Source organism: Schistocerca piceifrons, chromosome 1 (genome assembly GCF_021461385.2).
Source record: "Schistocerca piceifrons isolate TAMUIC-IGC-003096 chromosome 1, iqSchPice1.1, whole genome shotgun sequence".
NCBI lineage: Eukaryota > Metazoa > Arthropoda > Insecta > Orthoptera > Acrididae > Schistocerca > Schistocerca piceifrons.
The window spans coordinates 1202003477-1202022808 of record NC_060138.1 but is presented as its reverse complement, the minus strand read 5'-3'; the positions used below and the strand labels follow the sequence as shown (position 1 = coordinate 1202022808).

The 19332-nt window shown below is 36.5% G+C and overlaps 1 protein-coding gene across 1 annotated transcript in view; it reads right to left on the bottom strand.

Moving 5' to 3' along the window:
* LOC124779320 (lysosomal alpha-mannosidase-like) overlaps positions 1 to 12321 on the bottom strand; it is a 270837-nt gene extending 258516 nt beyond the window's left edge. Inside the window, exon 1 of the mRNA XM_047253703.1 lies at positions 12215 to 12321. The gene's annotated coding sequence lies outside the window, so the exon portion shown is untranslated. The remainder of the gene's footprint in view (positions 1 to 12214) is intronic.
* Positions 12322 to 19332: the final 7011 nt, after the last annotated feature.

The window sequence follows — 19332 nt, the reverse complement described above, 5'->3', positions numbered from 1 at the left end:
GAACTTGTCATGGTGAGATGCAAAATATGACACCGGAGATGTAGTTGCTGTGGATTTTTATGGAAGTTCACCAAAAAGTAAAAATGGTTGTTGTTATATTTTTGTTATGGTTGATGTTTTCTCTAGGTATATAAAATTATATTCTGTCAGGAGAGCTACAAGTAATGAGATTTTATTCATTTATTTATCTGGTTCTGTTGATTATGTATTATACAACCAGTGTACAAGTAATATAGGACAAGTCAATTGATACAATACACTAGTACAAGAACATTTATACATCAGTTGCACAGACATTTGTTTATTTACCAAGAACAATTATTTGCATGCAGTATTAAAGCCTGCCTTATGCCAAAAACAGTTTAAATGACTGTTTAAAATAGTAGAATAAGAGATAGTGCATATTTTTATGCTGCCGAATATATATAAGCTGGTAAATTTGCTTCATGGTTATGGTTTGGACTGAATACAAATTTTAACTGCATTCCTTAAGAAGAGGTTTAAGTGAATGCCCAAGAGTGTGGGATATATGGGAGTTCACATTTTCTCATAATGACATAGATAAATCTACATTTTATCACCACAATTTCAGTTAAACTGCAAGTAACAGCATCACACTTTATCTTTAAGGGAGTGCTTTTCTTAGACAGTTTCCCCCACTCTTATACCTCATAACTCTAAGTATTCATTCATTTTATAGAAAGTTTGTTTGATGAGAAATAATTTTAGTTTCCTTTTGAAAACCTGTACATTATTTATTTCCTTTTTTATATTGATAGGGAGCTTATTGAAGACCTTTATAGCTGACTCAGTAACTCCCCTATGTACTTTAGTGAGAGTTGCAGAGCCTTGGTGAAATGTTTTCACCTGTCTTGGTTCTGGATGTCACAATTTTTCTGAAACAATTCTCTACTGTTGGCTAGAAACAACATCAGTGAGTACATATACTGACGTGTGATGGTAAGTAACCTGAGAGATTTGAAGAGGCCTCTGCAAGATGCCCCATTAGGGACCCCACATATTAGTCTCACTGCTCGTTTTTGTATTCTGAATACTTTTTCAACATCTGCAGCATTTCCCCAGAAGATTATGCCATAGGAGAGAACAGAATGGAAATACGCAAAATATGACAACAACATTATTTCTCTGTCCACTAATTGATGGAGAGCTCTTAGTGCAAAGCACAATGAGCTACGTTTCTTGACCTGCTGATCAGTTTGTTCTTTCCATCTTCGGTGTCTGTCTATCTGGATACCTAGGAATTTTGTATGTGTGGTTACATTAATTATGTGATTGTTAACAAGTATTTCAGGAACTATATTTTTTTATTTTTTATCAAATCTGTATCATATTGGTTTTTGAAAGATTTAAGGTTAGGCTATTCGCAGTGAACCATTTGTGTCTTGAGTAGAGACTGTCATGGCTGTATGCTGCATTGTAAAGTTGGGTGCTTTTACAAGGATACTTGTATCATTGGCAAACATTAATAATTTTGATCTGTTAGTAATTATGATTGGTAGATCATTAATGTAAATTAGGAAAATTAGTGGCCCAAGAATCGAGCCCTGTGGGACTCCATACTTTATACTTCCCCACCCTGATTTTAATGCTGTACCTGTCCCCCTTAAGACAACCCTTTGCTTCCTTGTCTGTAAGTATGAGTCTATCCAAGTCAAAGATTTGTCTTTAATGCCATAATGTGGAAGCTTTTTTATGAGTGTGTTGTGATCTACACAATCAAATGCGTTGGTAAGGTGACAAAGTATTCCCATTTGATACCTTTTGTAATTTAGTTGGTCTAAAATTTCATCTGTTAGGTTAAATATAGCTCTGTCTGTGGAGGGGCCCTTGCAAAAGCCGAACTGTGTAGGAGGCAGTAAGCCATTTTCTGTAGTGTGACTATAAATCCTATCATACACTATTCACTCAAATACCTTTGAGAACACTGGCAGCAAAGAGATGGGCCGATAGTTGGATATTTCATCCCTTGCTCCACTTTTGTGGATTGGCATCACTACTGCATATTTTGATCTATCTGGGAACACACCAGTTTCCATAGATTGGTTGCACAAATAGCACAATATATAACTGATTAAGTCTGCACATGATTTTAAAATCCTACTTGATATGCCATTGTATCCACAGGAATCTGAATTTTTGAGTAATTTTATGTTTTTGTTATAATTTCTTTAGAAGTTGTACTTCTGAAATGAAGTGCTACTTTAGATGTTTTTTGCACGTGGTTAAGTAGTTCAATAGCTTCTGTGTGAGACTGTTTATTATGGTTCACTGTTTTTTTTTTCAGCTGAAGTGAGAAAAAAATTGTTGAAATCTGAGGCTGCAACTTTGTGGTTATTATTGTCAGGTTTTATGTTCCTATTTGTCTCACTTTTTATGATGTGCCATATGGTTTTTATTTTATTGTTTGAGTTGCTAATTTTTTGTACATAGTGCAACTGTTTGGCCTTCTTGATTACACTTGTTAGAATTTTACAGTATTTCTTGTAATGTAACTTTACTGCTGGGTCTGTACTAGTCCTCTGTTGTACATACAGATCTCTCTTTTTGTTACATGATATTTTTATGCCAGTAGTTAGCCACTCTTTCCTTTTACTACAGGTTGGTTTGATTTTAATCTATCTTTGGGGGAAAGAAGCTTCAAAATGTTTAAGGAATAAGTTCAGGAAAGAGTTGAACTTCTCATTCACTGTGTCAGCCTGGTATACTTGCTCTCATTGTTCGTGGCATAAACTATTTCTGAAAAAGCAAGTAGATTCAGAATTTATTGTTGTAATATGTTTAACTTGGCTACAATGGCCAAGTGTTGTTTTTCTGCTGGCAAGTTTAAGGGTTGTCATGACCATCATGATCAGATAGACCATTAGTTACTGCCCGTGTCATCACTTCATTGTAATTTGTGGGATCTAGGAACAGACAATAAAAATGCAGTTAATGAAGCAGGCAAAAAGGAATACAAACGTCTCAAAAATGAGATCGACAGGAAGTGCAAAATGGCTAAGCAGGGATGGCTAGAGGACAAATGTAAGGATGTAAAGGCTTATCTCACTAAGGGTAAGATAGATACTGCCTACAGGAAAATTAAAGAGACCTTTGGAGAAAAGAGAACCACTTGTATGAATATCAAGAGCTCAGGTGGAAACCCAGTTCTAAGCAGAGAAGGGAAAGCAGAAAGGTGGAAGGAGTATATAGAGGGTCTATACAAGGGCAATGTACTTGAGGACAATTCCACGTTGTCATCAGTAATTGATTTGTTAGGGTGCCGCCCAGGGTGGTCTTCATCTTCAACATCTTCTTGACCCTCTTTGAAACATTTACATCACTCGTAAACTCTTGCACTACTCAGAGAAGATGTGCCATAAGTCGCAGTCAACGTTTTGAATGTGGTGTTGCACCCTATTTCATTCTTCATGCAATATTTAATACAGGTTCCTGGAGCCATCTTTTTTGAAAGTAAAAATTCACTGAGCACTCAAAAACAGATACAACCTTTTTGGGTGTCAACAATAAACAAATATTAAAAACAGCTAAAAATACACACACACATGAGGAACATATCTACCAACAAGATAAAAAAAAAGGTTTTGGAAATTGGATGTATAAAAGCTCACAAAATTAAAAATTTCTTGTTGCTTTTTGATCACATCTTATATATCGGCTGTGTTGTAGCTACAAGTAGGTATGTTGTTGTTGTTGTTGTTGTTGTTGTTGTTGTTGTTGTCTTCAGTCCTGAGACTGGTTTGATGCAGCTCTCCATGTTACTCTATCCTGTGCAAGCTTCTTCATCTCCCAGTACTTACTGCAACCTACATCCTTCTGAATCTGCTTAGTGTATTCATCTCTTGGTCTCCCTCTACGATTTTTACCCTCCACGCTGCCCTCCAATGCTAAATTTGTGATCCCTTGATGCCTCACAACATGTCCTACCAACCAGTCCCTGGTTCTTGTCAAGTTGGGCCACAAACTCCTCTTCTCCCCAATTCTATTCAATACCTCCTGACTAGTTATGGGATCTACCCACCTAATCTTCAGCATTCTTCTGTAGCACCACACTTCAAAAGCTTCTATTCTCTTCTTGTCCAAACTATTTATCGTCCATGTTTCACTTCCGTACATGGCTACACTCCATACAAATACTTTCAGAAATGACTTCCTGACACTTAAATCTACACCAGATGTTAACAAATTCCTCTTCTTCAGAAATGCTTTCCTTGGCATTTCCAGTCTACATTTTATATCCTCTCTACTTCAACCATCATCAGTTATTTTGCTCCCCAAGTAGCAAAACTCCTTTACTACTTTAAGTGTCTCATTTCCTAATCTAATTCCCTCAGCACCACCCGACTTGATTCGACTACATTCCATTATCCTCGTTTTGCTTTTGTTGATGTTCATCTTATATCCTCCTTTCAAGACACTGTCCATTCCGTTCAGCTGCTCTTCCAAGTCCTTTGCTGTCTCTGACAGAATTACAATGTCATCGGCAAACCTCAAAGTTTTTATTTCTTCTCCATGGACTTTAATACCTACTCCGAATTTTTCTTATCTTTCCTTTACTGCTTGCTCAATATACAGATTGATAGCAGTAGGTATAGCAGATACTAAATTGTTATCCATTATTGTTACAATCATTAGGAATATGACCTTGTGATCGTCATTACATACTGTGCAAAACTTCAATAAGATGTGAGTAAAACATTACCTCAGACACTTGCTTCAGGCTGTTCTTTTCATATTTTCACTAGTGTATTCAGAGAAACAATGTATGGTGACATGTATGCAATTTATTGAGAAACTAGATCATTTTTATAACATGATTCTGACACCTGCAAAAGAATACTTAGTTAGAGGAACAGGTGGCGGGATGAAGAAAAATATGCACATCCATAGTTGACAGTGCAATGTCTTGCTCATTATATGTTCAAAATGAATGTTAAAGAATGGCAACTGGATAACACTGTGATGGCATGTACCTTCATTCAATACAGATAATAGTGCTGCAATGTGCAGAGTGCTGGATTAGAATGTTCAGTGATGAGGGTTTGATTCTCTGTGTAGGAGCATATGATCTTCGTTCTTTTACATCCAATAATACTGCTATATATATGTACCCTACATCCACAAGTGCAGTATTTTTAAAACTGAATGTAACAAATACTCATTAGACAAGTAAGAAATATTCATCAAGAGTGACGATCAGTTAAGCCAAAATTTTCTGTTAATAGTAAAGTAAAGAATGTGGCACTCAACCTGTGAACAGGTTTCTGACCAGACAGTAGGTAGTGTGTAGCCTTTTGTTCTCTATGGGACTATGAAGTCGAGGATAGTGTGTCCATTGTCCCAGCTCCCTTTTACTGCCAAGAAATATCGCCAATGTGTTCAATCTGTTAGCACACTGAGTGGATTTGGGACCATCCTAGAGGGACTCTGAACAAGGAAATACCCCGGGACAGAACTGAGGGCTGCAAGAGCCATAGTCTAGCATTCTACCCACTAGATCATCATGGGCACAAAAATTACCTGTTACAAAAGGAAGGTAGATACAGGGTTTAACACCCCATCAACAGTGTGGTCATTACAAGCACAGCACAAGTTTGGATTATGAAAGATTGTCTTCAAAGACATCATCCCAGCACTTGCTCGAAGTTCTTTAGAGAAATCATGGAAAACTTAAATCTTGACAGCTGAATAGAGATTTGAACCATTATCCTCCCAAAAGCAAGTCAAGTGTGCTAAGTACTGCACCACCTCACTCGGCAGTGTTACAGGACAAAATACATACAAAACTTATGGGTGTAGATATTTCAAAAATCTTTAGTATTTAAATAATTAAAAATTACTTGTCATACATAAAAAAGGCAGTACAAGTACCCCAATGCAATATGTCAGCAACCTGCTAAAATATTCTGCATACAGTATCAGTGATAGTATGTCTTTCACAAAACACAAGTTGTCTTCAGAGAAGATGCTCAAAGTGACCTCCCTGCACCTACAAACATTTGGAGACTAGGATTATAGTGCTCATCTGAACAAAAAAAAAAAAAAAAAATGGAGGAGTGTAGTGTTTTGTAAGAGAACAGGCTGTATGCTTAAAGGCAAAATACATATTTAAAACTCTTTTTAAAGTTGTACTCTTATTTCTAGATTAGTATTAAGCACTTCTACAAGTTTTGTACAACGTTTTCTGTAATTGCTGCATAATGATTGACAGGCCAGATACCTCACAATGCAGAATAAAATTAAAAAATAAAAACAAATACCCCTACTCTCGGAAGCAAGAACTCCACATTGATCATTCTACCTCAACACTCAACCAACATCACTAATTGGGCAGTGCTATTTTACCATCTTCAATAAAGATTCCTGTCATCCGTGTCATTACAGTGCTGCTAAACTGCCGTTCTTTGATGTCCATTTTCAACCAAAAATATGTTCATGCCAAAATTTTGTTAAAGATCTTGGCTTTGCTAGCTTGCAAGAAACCACATTTTGAAGTTGGAGTGCTATGTGAATTCTGCTTCAGTCTGTGTAAAGAGAAGTGGCTTGAGTTGCTACATACTTGAGTGAATTGTGTATGTATTCCTCATAAATAGTGGAAATGTGAATTTTAAACTGCTTCAGGGAAGAAATCCCATGATTTTTTTTTATAATTTATAAAATTACAAGAACTAGCTTTCACGACTTTAATACAAACATGTTTTGGAACTGTCTAAAACACTCTTTCAATAAGTATAGTGAATGTAAGATTGCATTCATGACTTGCTGATTATCCAATCCACAGTCATTTTAAAATTGTGGGAATTGAATGGCAATAAACCACAATACATGATCCCATTAGAAGGATAGCCTACAAGTGTATTTTCCAGAAATTTACAGTAAAATCAAACAAGTTTCCCAATAGTGTTGTAGAAAAAGAGCATCATCCTGTCGTTTCCACTTAATTCACGAAGCATTTCTGTAACACTTTCATGTTGATCGAAACTGTTGGTAAAAAATATAGTAACACACATCTGGAATTATTCCTATAACTCTCATGAGCTCAATCTCAGCTACCCCCCTGTCCCACACCCATTTTCACTCTGTCCCACATCCTGCACCCATAGCAACTTTATCACAGCCTCCTGCTCCTCTGCTCTGTCGCCTCCTTCCAGTCATCTCCTCCACATCATCATCATCATCGTGCACTGCACTAACTCACGAGTGCTGATGTGATGCATTCCTGTCATGTGCACCTGTGTGTGCCTATCCCCACACATTCCTACCACGCACACCTGCTATCACCCTCAGAGCGCACAGCCATCCTTCACCCAAAGAAATAGAATCCATCATAACGTCCTTGAAATCAAAGCATTCTAGTGGTTATGGTAACATATCAAATAAGTTAATAAAAGAGTGTTCATGTGAGCTTAGACATATCTTAAGGTATTTGTGTAATCAGTTACTTGTCACAGGAACATTCTTGGACTGGCTTAAATATGCTGAAGTTATACCTCTTCACAAGAAGGGGGACAAAGAAATGCCATCAAATTTCCGACTCATCTCACTTTTGCCAGCTTTTTCAAAAATCTTTGAAAAGGTTATGTTCAAGCGTCTACTTAAGCACCTTAGTGAAAATAACATACTGTCAAAGTAACAGTTTGGGTTTCTTAAGGGTTCTGATATTGAGAAAGCTATTTATACTTACAGCAAAAATGTCCTTAATTAATTGGACAACAAATTAGGGGCAACTGGCATATTCTGTGACCTGTCAAAGGCGTTTGACTGTGTGAATCACAGCATTATTTTAAGCAAATTAAAATATTATGGTGTCACTAGTAGTGCTGCAAAGTGTTTTCAGTCATATCTTACTAGTAGAAAACAAAGGGTGTCATTACGTAACACTTCAGCGGTAGGCAATCAGACATCATCTGACTGGGAAGAAATTACATGTGGTGTTCCATACTAGGTCCACTACTGTTTCTTGTGTATATTAATGACCTGTCATCTGTTACATTACCAGATGCCAAGTTTGTCTTATTTGCAGATGATATGAACATTGCAATAGCAGTTAATCAAATTTTTACTGACATTAATAAGTGGTTCATAACTAATTCATTGTCATTAAACTTTGAAAAGACCCACTATATGCAGTTCAGAACTTCCAAGAGATTTCCTTCTGGTGTGTGTATAAAATATGATGACATGGAAAGAGGAGAAGTTGAGAGTGTAAAATTCTTGGGATTACAACTTGATAATAAATTCAGTTAGGAGCAACATACTAACGAACTGCTAAAGCGCCTAAACAAGTTTGTGTTTGCAATGCGAATGATGTCAGACATAGAGGATAAAATATAAAAAAAACTTGCATATTTTGCTTATTTTCACTCCATTATGTCATATGGTATCATATTTTGGGGTAACTCCATATACAGGGAAAAGCTTTTTAGAGTACAGAAGCGTATAATAAGAGTAATGAGTAGTGTAAATCCAAGAACATCATGTCGAAACCTATTCAAAGAACTGGGCATATTAACCACAGCTTATCAGTATATTTATTCCTTAATGAAGTTTGTTGTAAATAATACATCTCTTTTTCCAATTAACTGCTTAGTACAGAATATCAATGCTAGGAATAAGAAAAAATATACATAAAGATTTAAAATCACTTACTCTTGCCCAGAAAGGAGTCCAGTGTTCAGCAACACATATTTTCAATAAGTTACCAGCAACCATTAAGAGTTACGTTTCAGACAAGGCACAATTTAAATATAATTTAAAAGATTTTTTGGTGGCCAACTCCTATTCCATCCATGAGTTTCTCAAGTGCAGTAGACCATTTTAATGACAATTTATTATACTTTAATTTTTGACAATACTTGGATAATAATAATAATAATATTTATTCAACATCGAATAATCAAATACAATCCCTAGAAAAAAGGCAAACTAAGTAGTTCCAGAGCAGAAGACTTCTATGGTCTGTCAAACTTTGTCATAAAGAAGATATCAAGTGATCTTTTGTCCCCTCTAACCACTCTCATTAACCGTATATTACAGCAAGGGATTTTCCCTGACTGTTTGAAAATAGCAGTAACCATTCCCATATTTAAGAAAGGAGATAAATCAAATCCAAGTAACTATCGTCCTACCTCATTAATCCCAATAATATCTAAAATAATCGAAGACTGTGTTCACCAACAAATGAATCACTATTTTGAGAGGAATAACTTGTTAAGTAACTCACAGTATGGATTCAGGTCTAAACTATTCACAGTTAAAGCAGTTGAAAATATTGTTAGTGATATATATGATGGCTTTGAAAATAAATTAATCTCTTGTGCTGCTCTCCTAGACCTGAGTAAAGCATTTGACACTGTATCTCATAGTACTTTGATCATGAAATTAAAACACTACAGAATGGAACAGGACACCCTGAAATTATTAGAATCCTACTTAAGCAACAGAGTACAATTTGTTAGTGTAAATGGGCAGCTGTCAAACCTACAGACAATAAAAAGAGGTGTGCCACAGGGCTCCATACTTGGGCCCTTCCTGTTTGTAGTGTATGTTAATTATATGCCACAGTATTTACCCTGTAAAACAGTCCTCTATGCGGATGATACAACTTTTATCAATTCAGGACAGACTCTTAAATCTGTGTGAGAAAAAAATAATATAATATTTGAAAAATCGGTTCATTGGTTTAGTGAAAACTCTCTGTACATAAATGAAACAAAAACTGAGGAAATATTCTTTAATTTGAAGGTATCACACAAAGAAAATAAGTCTGTTAAACTGTTGGGAATGATAATTGACCAGAAACTTAGCTGGGATAAACATATCCCGTATGTCTGTTATAAACTTGCAAGTGCTATGTTCCTACTTTATAAGCTTAGGAATAATGTCAGCCAAAACTTACTGCTGCATTCATATTTTGCTTATATCCACCCCCATCTTTCATATGGTATTCTGCTCTGGGGAAATTCTCCCAATTCAGTATCAATTTTCAGATGGCAAAAAAAAAAGCTCTTCGATGTATAGTAGGTTTATCTCCTAGGGATACATGCAGGGAACATTTAAAAAAACTTAACATCATGACAGTTCCTTGTTTGTACATCTATTATTGCTTATTACACGTAAAAGAAAACATAGCTCAATATCCCCTTAGGTCATTTGTCCACACCCATAATACAAGACAAAACCACACAATTGATCTGCCATACTCTAGACTGTCCAAGATACATAATAGTTATAAATATGTAGGCCTCGAACTGTTTAATATGCTCCCTAAAATTGTACAAACAGTATCTAAAAATAAATTTAAGACAACATTGGGTCAATGGCTCAAAGGCAAAGCATTTTACTCAGTTGATGAATATAAAGATTGTAATATGACAGATTTGCTGTTTTAACATAGAGAAAGGTACCTGTGCCTGTAGTAGGGCCTAAATTTGGAAACACAATATCTAACATATAGGCATAATAGACCTATTTCGAGTGCTCTATATTTGTATCAATATCTTAGGATAATGACATAGTGTTATCAACATGTATATGATAATGACATAATGTCATCAACATGAATACTCCCCACTTAATATAAATTTGTATAATGTTTTCTTTTTTATTGTAAAATTAACAATATATTAAATGTGTGCTATTGTACTACACTAACATTCATAGGAGTTATATATACATTGTTATAAGAATATACTGTAATTGAACTCATTGATGAAGCTTATTGTATAAGAAAATACCGAATGGCTAATAAAGACTCTTATACTCTTATACAGTTTCAGGACATCATACAGATTATTCTTCTGAATGCGTCAGTTTATAAATTACAAACTAAAGATTTGTTTGTATTAATAAATTTTACATTTTGATGGATTTTACATTTGGTAGTATACAATCACAATATTACAAATTTTGTTTTTATCAACATTATATTAGTTGTAGGTTACTTGAAACTATGAGCTTGACATACTTATGAAGCACTTTTCATACAGATATAATACTCGTCTAGGGAATAAAAAGGGTTTTCAATTAGAATTCTTTTTATCTGATCTTTTAATTTGTTAGTAGGAAGGTTGGCATTGGCTAGCTCCAGCCCAGCATGAAGCGCATTTTTTTCGTATAGAGCTATTTACATGGTATCTGAACTTTTGCCTTGTATCGTACTGGTGCAGGTCACAGTTGAAATTTGGATTTATTGTTTTCACATGCAATATGTATACACCTATAATGGTAAGCACACCTAATTGTGGGAACAGATTCCGACATGATTCTTGAGGTTTGGCACCCCAAATAATTCTGATAACTTTTTTCTGTATTATTAATAATGTACTTAGGTTGGCTTGAGTTGTTGCACTCCATATTTCTACAGCAGTTGTAACAGCCAAGTAACTATCTACTGTGTGAATGATGGGTGTATGGAAAGCAGATGTAAGTCTTAAGTCTGCAAATAGTGGAAGTTTAATTTTAAATCTTGTACATAATCTGACTGATCTTAACTGAGGATCACTGAAATGAATAATTTACTTTAATTTTTGACAATACTTGGTTGTAATAGCCAAGAAGCTAGCAAATGTCTGAATGATGGATTTAATGAAAGCAGATGTAAGTATTAAACCTGTAAACATTAGAAGTTTAAATTTAATTCATGTACATAATTTTACTGTTTATTGACTGAGGAGCAACTCAGCAAATTAATTGCTGATAATTAATTGCAAATAAAGCAAATTAATGAAATTCAAGTTTTTCTATTTACATTTTTGTAATGTGTTTATCTGACATGTTCCACACCAAGGAGGATTCCCTCTTTTATGGGCCTATGGAATGAATGAATAATTAATCTAATCTAATCCCCAATGCTCTTTTCAACTTCCTGCCTACTTTTCCCACTCTCCCACTCCACCTGACATAACCTCTCAGTATAGTCTATCTGCAGAATTGCAGTCCCAAGACTGTGTACTCATCTGGCACATCTCTACTTTTCGGTGAATCATTACCATTACTCCTACATTATGTTCGCTATGTACTTTAAAACAGGTAAATAAGTTCAGTTTTGAGCAGGCAATACAGATCCTTTGTCACACTAGTACCAGCTACATAAATCCAGCTATATGTACCACATTTTCTCTCAGAGTGCAGGCATTAAAACGTAGACCAATAAAAATAGCAATTAAGCATTTCTGAAAGAGGCAAATATACTTACATCATATCCACATGATGCCTCCTTAATTGATTTATGGTATGGAAAAGCTTGGTAAACTGTGGGCAGAGTAATAAGCACTGCATACAGAACAGTCCTACACAGCACCATGTTTTCTGTAGACTGCAGTGAGAATAGTTCATGGCTGTATCACTTTATTTGTTTCTACTAATCCTTTACACAATAAGATAAATTAGCTTATAAGACTCCCTAAGCTTAAAAAATGATCCTTCACATATACATTATCATGAACTGTCAACTGTAATGTTATCAGGTGGACTTGAAAGAATGACAGTGATGAATAGCTCTGATAATAAGGAAGTAAGATTTTGAAGGAGGACATATTTTTCACCTTCAGTGTATCCAGTATTCCAACTGATTATATATTGGGTATTGTAGCTGTATTTATTCACTTTTAACTCACAAAAGACAAGCATATATTGATAATTTATACTTTAATAAATAGATATAACAGTGTCCAACATCACATTGTCTTCTAGTTGTACTGTAGGCAGTAGTGAATTGGTGCATTGTAAAAAAAAACGAAATCATAATTTTAAGGCACATTCTATAACAGGCAATAGTACATTCATTTTTATATTATTTTTTATAATTTCCTTGCCTAATACTATGTTGCTCAACTAAGATGAAATCAGCTGGACCAAAGTTTTATGCTCTCAGTTGTTTCCAAAACAGGTCTCAAAATAGCTACAATAAGTAGATCAATTTATTGACTTATCTTAAAACAGTGTCCCCACCTCACTCAGTGCAACATACCATTCATTTGAAAAGAAAGATCACCACCACTGCATTCAACACAATGATTCATCTTCCAAACGCAGTTACCAAATTATTTTCTAGATGAATTTTTTGATAATGGGAGATCATTACCCCAAACTTGCATGAATTATGTATTTTCTAAATTCGTTGTTAGGTAAATGGTGCATTATAACTAAGTTCATAGGATTTGATGGACATGATACAAGGAATACATGAAAAAGAGGCACAATGAAATAAAATGCCTGTATGGAAATATTGGCTGGGAGACCCCACCTTGGGTTGTTCAGCTGCCTAATGCAGGTCTGTTTATTTGATGCACTTTAGTGACTTACACAACAATGATGATGAAATTATGATGAAGAGAACACAATGCTCAGATCCAAAAAAGACAAAATCTCCCACGAAGCCAGGAACTGAAGCAGAGTCTCCCTGATCTAGAGACAGCAATGGTAACCACATGATCACGAACTGGCGGCAATAAAGTACAGTAAGAGATCATAATGTTCTTATCCGGACTGAACATTGAGAACAAATGTGACTGTTAATGTTTGTTCTTCATTTTTCCCCACGTCCTTAACTGAGATGTTATGAGTGCTGAGTTTGGTTATGACTGTTGTCTTCCAAGAAGATGCTCAAAGTAACCTCCCTGCATCTACAAACATTTAGAGATTAGTAGATTCATTTTCCTGTGAACAAAAAACTATAGAGAAATGTAGTGTGGGATAAGAGAACAGAGTGTAATCTTAAAGGCAGAATGCATCTTTAAAAGTTTAATAAAAAATGTACTCTTATTTCTGTGTTATTACTAAGTATTTGTACAAGTTTTACACATCATTTTCTGTAATTGTTGCAATGTAATGATTGGCAAGCCAGAAACCATACAATGAAGAATAAAGTTGAAAAAAAAAAATACTGTACCCCTACTCTTGTAAACAACCACTCCACCTTGACCATTGTAGCCCAACATTCAACCCACATCACTAATTGGACAGTGCTTCTTTACCATCTTGAATAAAAATTCTTGTCATCCACGGGATTACTGTGTTTCTAAACTGACATTCTGTGATGCCCATTTTCAACCAAAAATATACTCAGGACAAAATTTTGTTACAGATCTTCGTTTTGTCACTATGCAATAAATATTATTTTGAAGTCAGAGTATGTGAATTCTGCTTCAGCCTATGCAAAGAAAACTGACTTCAGTTGCTACATGCTTGTGTGAATTGTGCATTTCTTTCTCATACATGGTGAAAATGTGATCTCTAAAATACTTAAAGGAAGAAATCCCATGACTGTTTTTTATAATTCATAAAATTACAAAAATGGCTCTGAGCACTATGCGACTTAACTTCTGAGGTCATCAGTCACCTAGAACTTAGAACTAATTAAACCTAACTAACCTAAAGACATCACACACATCCATGCCCGAGGCAGGATTCAAACCTGCGACCATAGCGGTTGCTCGGTTCCAGACTGGAGCGCCTAGAACCGCACGGCCACTCCAGCCGGCCATAAAATTACAAACACTAATTTTCTGAACTAAATATAAAAATGTTTTGGAACTGCCAAAAACACAGCTTCCGTAAGGATAGTGAATATAAGACTGAACTCCTGATTTGCAGATTATTTTATCTACAGTCATGCTAAAGTCAAGTGAATTGAATATCAGCAAACCTCGTCATATGATGCCATTAGAAGGATACTCTGCTATGCATCTTCCAGAAATTTACAATAAAATCAAACAATGAGAAGTGTAGGATGGAATAACAACAATAATAGGGAAAGCGTAGATTGCTTACTCACCACATAGAGAAGACACTGAGTCACAAATAAGCACAATGAGAAGGATTGGTCTAAAATCTTAACATTTTAAGATAAAGTCCTTCTTCCAAAACAGAAAACACACAAACAAAAGGCATATTTAATTGATCCATGCTTTTACAGTCTGACAGAGTACCTAGAAACCAAACAACAAAAATAAGGATGCATTATGAATATTCTACTTTGTATGTTGCATCTAATGTTTGTTGTATATATGATCCTTTGCTAAATTACTTCAATATCCAGTCCTTAGGAATGCAATACAAACTGTATTTTATCTTGTAAAGGCCTAACCATGCCCAATATCCTTGTATATATTCTATACATGTAGTATTTGAAGGACTAAATAAATAAATAAATTCACACAAGCATAACTCATACATACCTGGTAACTGTCTCCATGCAGGGCCTGATTGCATCTCAGGTGAACAGCAATCTCCTGCAGTGGGTGGTGGTTTAAGGAGGAGGCAAGGTATGGGGAGGGGGAGGGTAACTCTGTAGTGGTGGAGGAAGATTGTGTGCTGCCTGTGGCAGGGTGCAGCGATGTGATTTGGGGCCCAGAAAGGAGATAAGAGCAGAAGGGAGAGTAGAGAGAAAGGAAGTGAAGGGACTAATGTCCTGGAAAGGGAGCTGGGAAGGGGACAGGCAAGTAGAGGACAGGGCTAATGGAGGTTGAGGCAAGAAGGTTATGGGAACAAAGCAAGAGCACCCATACCTGGGAACATTGGGGGGGGGGGGGGGGGGGGGGACACGCCCTGCCCCCTCCCCCCAACTCTCTGGGAAAGGAAAAAAAATATATTGCAGTCAGATTTTTTTTTTCAATAAAATGGTTTTAAAAAAAATCACCATGAAGAAATTATCTGAATTGGACGGAAATCAGTGGATGTGATGTACATATACAGACAAACAGACGATTACAATTTCAGAAAAATTAGGTTCACAAATTGAGCATATTAATAACTCACTGGTCCACCTGTGACTCTTATGGAAGTAGTTATTTAGCTTCCCATTGATTGACAGAGTTGTTTGATGTCTTCCCAAGGGATATTATGCCAAATCTTATCTTGGCCAGCAAGGTCACTGGATCTCTTCCCAAATAAAAACATTTGGAGCATTATGGGGAGGGCCCTCCAACCATCTCAGGATGCACAAATTGGACAGAATTTGGCACGATCTCCCTCAGAAGGAAGTTGAACATCAATCAACACGAAGCCAAATAACAGCTTACAAAAGGACCACAGGTGGCCCAACAGGTTATTGGCTTGCTGAGTTTGTGAAGTTCTTTCTCTTGAATAAAAAGTCCAATTTTTCTGACATCGCAATTATTTTTTTGTCTGGACATGTACATCATACCTATTGATTTCTGTCCTATTTGGATAATTCCTTCATGGTGCATATTTTTCTGTTTTAGGGTGTATTAAAAATACCCATATCCGCAAGATCTAGGTCCCCCCCCCCCCCCCCCCCTACAAACTATCATATGGATGCCCTTGGAACAAAGGATATATTGTAAGGAGAGTACCTAATTGTGCAGTTCAGAAAAGCTAGTTTTGGCATGAAGAAGCCAGATGGAATAAGCTGTAAGCACATCATGCTGGGCAGCATGTTCAGCAACTGGGTAGTCCAGCTGTCTCTTGACCACCACAGTTTGGTGGTGGCCATTCACGCACACAGTCAGCCCATGTACACATAGAAATCAGCACAATGGTTACAGCTTAATTTCTAGATCACACTGCTGCTTTTGCAGGTAGCCCTGCCTTCAATGGGGTAGGAGATGCCTGTGACAGAACTGGGGTGTGCGGTAGCCGTAAGATGTATGAGAAAGTTCTCTCATCTAGGTCTATTTCAGGGATATGAGCCAGGAAGCAAGGGGTTGGGAGCAGGAGTGAAAAATTGATGTATAAGGATATTCGAGGTTCTGTTGGTGGCAGAATACCAATGGGGGAGAGATGGGGAGGATAGTGAGGAGAATATTCCTCATTTTAGGGCACTTTGGGAGGTAGTTGAAACTCTGACAGAGAATGTGATGCAGTTGCTCCAGTCCTGGGTGGCACAGAAGCACGAAAGGAGTGCTCCTTTGTGTCAGACAGTGGCTATGTAGAATGTGGTAGTGAAGCTTCTACATTACGTTGGTTCATTGACTTTCAGGGTTGCTACCAACTTTTAAGTTTCTGAACAGCGTCACTTATGTTTCTGTGCTCCTATAAATTCAAACTGAGGGAAAGATGATCAGCTGGATAATATGCTGGCAGCCACAGTGATATTTCAATATTAAATTACCATATCTGAATTTTATTTCATATGTAAATCATTTTCTGCATTACCTAGATACATATTAAGAGTTTAATTTGATATAGAAAAGCAATCGTCACATATCTGCATTGTCACTCTATGATTTCCTTGTTCCATCCCTCTGATTGTCTGCCTGGAAGCATGTCTGTTGTCTGTATTTCGACTTAGGGTAAGTTTCGCTGAATGTAGGGACAACTAAGCCAACTTTTGTGTGTAGCAAAGGGGAACTTTTCTGGGATAGACACTGGCAAGTGATGATCTGTCACTTTTGTTAAGGTGGCACAGGTGGCATATGCATACTGTCTGTGTGCCAGCTTCCAGTCCACAGTGTGGGTGACTAGCAAGCAGCCTCACTCAGCTGGAAATCATCAAAGAGGTAACATCTAGTTTAGCCCTTAGTGCTGCAATTTTGTGAATGTGTAACTTTCAGTTTAACTGAGTCCTTAATTCATTTCTTAGGTTTCAGCAATTACATAATTATTCCAGACACATTGCGTAGGCAGAAATTGAGAATAATTTTGTGATGTTTGGAATTTTTAGCAATGTTTTCTTTGTTCTCTACAATTCTGTGAGTGTGGGGGATGAGGGCACAGAGATTTATGAACATGACTAGATTCCAGAATAAATTGTGTAACTGATAATGAGCAGTGCTTACAGTTTTAACATTCAGTTGTCATATTAAAAAAAGCCCCTGTGTTTTGTGCACATCTGAGTGAGATTTTTCTTTGTGCATGGTTGGTAGCCATTATCACATGTTGTTTTGGGAGATTGCCCTTTAATGTTCTATGATAGCAAATGAACCAGTTTTTCTTGCTTAAAGAACCACTCAAGCTTTATTGTTTCATTTTTGTGATCTTTTGTGTCATGAATTTTTTTCATATTTCATCAATTTTTGCACAGAGCATAACTTAATCATAGCTAACACTTCAAGAATCATAAAAGAAGCTTGTATACATGGAAGAAGCCTGGAGATACTGGAAGGTGTCAGATAGATTATATAATGGTAAGACAGAGAGTTAGGAATCAGGTTTTAAATTGTAAGACATTTCCAGGGGCAGATGTGGACTCTGACCACAATCTATTGGTTATGAACTGTAGATTAAAACTGAAGAAACTGCAAAAGGTGGGAACTTAAGGAGATGGGACCTGGATAAATTGAAAGACCTCTCTGGATAAATTGAAAGAACCAGAGGTTGTAGAGTGTTTCAGGGAAAGCATTAGGGAACGACTGACAAGAATGGGGGAAAGAAATACAGCAGAAGAAGAATGGGTAGCTTCGAGAGATGAAATAGTGAAAGGGCTAATAGAAATCCTCAGATAACAGAAGAGATATTGAATTTAATAGATGAAAGGAGAAAATACAATAATGCAGTAAATGAAGCAGGCAAAAAGGAAAACAAACGTCTCAAAAATGAGATCGACAGGAAGTGCAAAATGGCTAAGCAGGGATGGCTAGAGGACAAATGTAAGGATGTAGAGGCTTATTTAACTAGGGGTAAGACAGATACTGCCTACAGGAAAACTGAAGAGATCTTTGGAGAAAAAAGAACCACTTGCATGAATATCAAGAGCTCAGATGGAAACCCAAATCTAAGCAAACAAGGGAAAGCAGAAAGGTGGAAGGAGTACACAGAGGATCTACACAAGCATGATGTTCTTGAGGATAAAATTATGGAAATGGAAGAGGAGGTAGGAGAAGATGAAATGGGAGACATGATACTGCGTGAAGAGTTGAAAGACCTAAGCCGAAATAAGGCCCTGGCAGTAGACAACATTCCATTAGAGCTACTGATAGCCTTGGGAGAGCCAGCCCTGACAAAACTCTACTATCTGGTGAGCAAGATGTATGAGACAGGCGAAATACCCTCAGACTTCAAGAAGAATATAATAATTCCAATCCCAAAGAAATCAGGTGCTGACAGATGTGAAAATTACCGAACTATCAGTTTAATAAGTCACAGCTGCAAAATACTAACAAGAATTCTTTACAGACGAATGGAAAAACTGGTAGAAGCTGACCTTGGGGAAGATCAGTTTGGATTCCTTAGAAATGTTGAAACACGTGAGGCAGTACTGACCCTATGACTTATCTTAGAGAATAGATTAAGGAAAGGCAAGCCTACATTTCTAGCATTTGTAGACTTAAAGAAAGCTTTTGACAATGTTGATTGGAATACTCTCTTTCATATTCTGAAGGTGGCAGGGGTAAAATACAGGGAGCGAAAGGC